The sequence below is a fragment of the Macaca thibetana genome, chromosome 11 (genome assembly GCF_024542745.1).
Source record: "Macaca thibetana thibetana isolate TM-01 chromosome 11, ASM2454274v1, whole genome shotgun sequence".
Lineage (NCBI taxonomy): Eukaryota > Metazoa > Chordata > Mammalia > Primates > Cercopithecidae > Macaca > Macaca thibetana.
Window position 1 is genome coordinate 64,290,391 of NC_065588.1, and position 5,056 is coordinate 64,295,446.

At 39.0% G+C, this 5,056-nt stretch overlaps 1 pseudogene; it reads left to right on the top strand.

The window, feature by feature from the left end:
- The first annotated feature begins 4,458 nt into the window (after nucleotides 1-4,458).
- Nucleotides 4,459-4,819, top strand: LOC126931630 (39S ribosomal protein L21, mitochondrial-like; annotated as a pseudogene).
- The last annotated feature ends 237 nt before the right edge of the window (nucleotides 4,820-5,056 follow it).

Genomic DNA, 5,056 nt, shown 5'->3' on the forward strand with positions numbered 1-5,056 from the left:
CCATGTCTCATGCAAATTACACACATAATTTATCTTAATTTATACAGTGGCCCTATAGGTACTGTATTTATCCCCATCTGGCAAATTATAATGGAGGTTAACGGGGAGGCTTCATCTTCCCTACCTACTTGAAAATCTCTTCCCTAGAATTAATCATTTTGGTTCAACATATGCAGACAATATTCCTCCCTCAATTTTTCTCGATTGTTCACATCCCCATAGGGCACAGGCAGGGGCCTCTGGAGACCTCACTACAACATCTAAGATAATTCTCCACCTAAAGTACTGAAAAATCATGTTGGACACCAGAAAGCTCTTAGCAACACTCAGTAACTAATTACTGATGTTATTTTCACCTGGAAAGAAATATTCTTGGTAAATCAGAATAAGTTCCTTGAAACTTCATGTAAAATTCATAACTGTGTTAAGGTAATTTTGAGCCACTGTGTATGCCATTCTGTGGGATACGCAGAGTATACCTTTGTGAGGCTCCAGGGACATTCTTTCCACTTTGTACTTCTTTTTAAATCACAAGGTAAGATCTTATGAGACGCAAAGATTCATTTGTTTTCCTCCACCAACTTAAATTTTTCTCCCTTTCTTTATTACCTGTAGGATTTTAGCACTGAATAAATAATAGGTTTGAAGGTGAATTATTTTCATGAGCCCATATGCATTAGGACAAAAACTGAATCTATGGTTTAACCAGGACTTAATGTACCTCGACCTGGTCTTCGAATAGCTTACAAAGGAAAAAAACATATCCTGAGTTATTGGAAGCAGCATGGTGTCAAGGTAGTTAAACAGATTCTGTCTCTGTGGTCAAGTACCCTTGCTGTAAAATCACATGAGGTTGAAAAAGAGGAATAAAAGTGGAAATTTGCTTACCCACACAAACCCTAATGACCAAACATTGTGAGTAAACTGAATTGGGCAATTGCTATGTTAGTGACTGGTGAAATAGTTCCATTGAATTGATTGGTCCTGTTCTTGCTCCTCCCATGGGGTACACGCCTGGTTGTGTACCCCCAGCTCAGGGACAAAAAAGTTTGCTTTCCCTTCACTCAACGTACTACACTTTCCCCTGTTTGAAACTTATTCTGCTGCTACTTCTTTGTTTATTTCATGTCATCTGCTCTTCAAAAATAAAGACAACTCTCACTTCACCAGTCTAAGATAAAGGAGAACCACCCACACAACCATGAAACACTACAGTGTATGTGTTTAGCATTTTTTCAAAAAGTGTTCTGTGACACACAATATTGGCTCCTTTTCCCTGCACCTGAAGGCCTAAATTATAGGTCATTCATTTGTTGGGTCTCTATTAGCTCACTAATGGATGCCAATGTCTTAATTTTAAAAAGTTTTCTAGTGGCTTATGCAAAGTCCTCAGGAAACCTGAGTAGCAAATAGGATTAGCATAATGTAAAGACCCAGAAGTAATGCATTAACATGCTGAGGTGGCATAAGCCCCAATGAATATGTCGATAATTAGTGCTTCTTAGAGAGCAGCTAGATCACCTTCCTAAACACTAATGATGTGCAAATAATCCTTGGTGAATCTGAACATCTGCTAGTGGGTGTCTCCAAGCAGGATGCAATGACAGGAGACAGATTTATCAACATTGCTGTTGGATTCCACCAAGAACATACTCCAGCCCATAAAACCGTCTATCGGGCATAATCATATTCCTAGCCATAATTTTGCTATTGTTTGCTATCCTCTTTTTTCCTATCTATACTAATTAAAGTCTTGGTGCACCCAAAGCAGTATGTATAAATTACATGAACTGGTAAAAATTTCAGTGTTCATTTGACATGAATCATTAATATCACTTTTTTGTATGGTTAAAGAGCAAGTGCATTTTTTTATTGCCACATCCACATGGGGCACAGGCAGGGGGCTCTGGAGACCTCACTACAACATCTAAGATAATTCTCCACCTAAAGTACTGAAAAATCATGTTGGACACCAGAAAGCTCTTAGCAACACTCAGTAACTAATTACTGATGTTATTTTCACCTGGAAAGAAATATTCTTGGTAAATCAGAATAAATTCCTTGAAACTTCATGTAAAATTCATAATTGTGTTAAGGTAATTTTGAGCCACTGTCTGTATATGCCATTCTGTGGGATACACAGAGTATACTTTTGTGAGGTTCCAGGGACATTCTTTCCACTTTGTACTTCTTTCTAAATCACAAGGTAAGATCTTATGAGATGCAAAGATTCATTTGTCTTCCTCCACCAACCTAAATTTTTCTCCCTTTCTTTACTACCTGTAAATGAATAAGAAGAGTATCAACTATATTTGTTAAAATGTAAACAGAAAAACAAAACAAAATAATATACTAGTGTTTGGTGAAATAATAACAGATTTTTCCAGCCTGAAATAGAGTTGGTTTCCCAGAATCTTCTGGTGAAAATGGAAGCACATGTCCCTTAGAATAATGCTCTTTGTGTCAGTCTAGGTGATGCATGGGTTACTTTGCTCAAGTAGAAGCTGGTTGACCTCCAGGTAGGGACTCCATTATGGGACATATGATTGTCTCCGTTCCAGCTTTGTGACCCGAGAGCTCCCCAATTTCTCCTCCCCCATCACCTCATTTCCAATTTCCCCTAATATTTTTGGCCAGAGGAGTTCTTGATTAATCTGAGGGTTGGGGTAGAACTTGCTCCTCTAGCTCAGGATGCTTTCTCTTAAATTGTTTGTCTACATCATAAGTCTTTTTTGTTTTTTAACATCCTAGGCCTTTGAAAGTGGAGACCTAGTTTTTCTCCATTTTCCATTGTTACATCAGTTCTTGACAACTAGCACAGAATGGCCTATTTCAATGGGAGGGATGGTCCAAGATCAAACAAATACAGAGGAAAAACTGAGTTAAAAATTCAAAACAATCCCACTACAAATTCTTAAGATGAACCACAAAATCCTTCTGAAGGCAGTATTTGAGAATAAGCACTAACAAGATTTAAATTCATGAAATTAGATCTTAATTGATTATTTACACATCAGAGAAGTTTAAGAAATAGAAAAATCTACTACATTTCATTATCTCCTACAATTCATGAATCTGGCACCCGGAATATTACAAGGCTCCTTCCAGAAACTACATTAGTGTCATAGCTCACATTTGCATAGAACTTTTCCATTCAAAGTCACAAATATTATGTCATTTGATCCTGAGTTAGTCAAAGTCACATAGCTGGTGAGTGACAGTGTCAGATCTCCAAAACGACTTGGTATTTCTGAAAAGCAATTGCCCTCTAAAAATCATAACCTCAATCAAATAGAGTGTTTATCCAAACATGAGCACTGATTCATTTGGACTTCTTACAAACCTTTTCACAATTTGTGTATCTTTTCCTATCTAAAGCATATCATCAGGCCCCTATATTTTATTTTCCCAGCTCTCTATGGTTGCAGTCTCAGCCTGCTCAAACCCGTTTTCCCCAGGTCCTGAGCAAATACTGATGATATGGGCAGGATCCATAGCAAGTCATATCAGTTTACATCCACCGCAGTTTAGCAGGGACCTGATGCAACAGAGAAGAGTCTGATGCTGTTTGGACCTCTCGAGCCCCAGAACTTCCTGCCCCTTCCTCTTCTCAAGCTGTTTCAGTGCATTTGATCAGGTATACTGGTCAGTACGCAGATCCTCATCGCCCTTGTGTCAGTGCTTGCTCAAAAGGACTAGATGCCGCCATGGGGACTCCACTCACCAGTGGTGGTCTCGTCTTTTATAGATGGATTCCTCAAAATCACACACACCACCCCTGTCTCCAAGATTTGGATCACAATCTAGATGCTCCCACCCTTTCTCCTCAAAACTGCCACACCACAGTCTCTCACCAACTGCCAGGGTGCTCTGCCCTTTTGTGACCAAATCCCTGAGGCTAGGTCAGTTTTGCAAGCCCTATGCACCTCAGATCATCGCCCTGATATTCCTAAGATGTAAGGCCTCACAAAATCTACACTGGAGCCTAAGTAACAGTGCACCATGCCAAAGAAAACACAGTTAAACTAAACATAATCAAGGGATTCTGACTTACTGACTTCTTTTGCAACTTGCTTCCTCTCTCAGTGCTTCTAGAAATGGAAAATTTTTCAGACCCAGAAAAACTGAACAGAACTTGCCAGAATGACGAAGCTAGTGACAATGATTCATTGATTTATTCAACAAAAATCACAATAATAATAATAGGCATTTACAGAGCATTGTCTCTCTTCCAAGCATTTTATATGCATTTTATTTAATCTTTACCAACATTCTTATAAATGAGGCTTGGAGACTATAAATAACATTCCTAAAGTTTCACAGCTAAAGAGATCTAAGTCTAACTGAAACCCAGACAAGTACAGCACGTGCTCACTAGTTACTCATGAGTATAATTTTACACACATCCTTGGGGGTGGCTGTAACCAAGATGTCAATGATTCTCTGATGTAACTTTACATTGCCACGGGGCAGTATGGCAGGCTTTTTCCCATGGTGCATTTTGCCAGCCACCAGTTGAAGGTGGCCTCTGAAGATCTTATCTTAATTGGAAATGAACTAGACCTTGCATGTGGAGAGAGAATTCTACTGGAGAAGGTCCTACTGGTTGGGGCAGACGACTTCATGCTGCTTGGCAAGCCACTCCTCAGAAAGGATCTTGTTTGAGTAGAAGCCACAGTCATTGAGAAGACAGAAATATGGCCAAGAGTCATTATGAGATTTAGGAAAAGGAAAAGCTTCAAGAAGAAATAATTCATTGTGACCCCTCAGACCGTCCTCCAGATAAACAGCATTGGAGATTGCTCAATGTTTGTTGTAATCACTGAGTTAATATTTGCAGAAGTATAAAAATAAACTATTGCTTTCCAAGGAGAAAAAGAAGCTTGGGTATGGCCACCCCCAAGGATGTGTAATAGGCTACTATAAAATTATACTAATGAGCAACTAGTGAGCATATGCTGTACTTAACAACTCTTGTTCAGGGTTCAGTTAGACTCAGATCTCTTTAGCTGCAAAACTTTAGGAATGTTATTTATAGTTTCCAAGCCTCATTGAT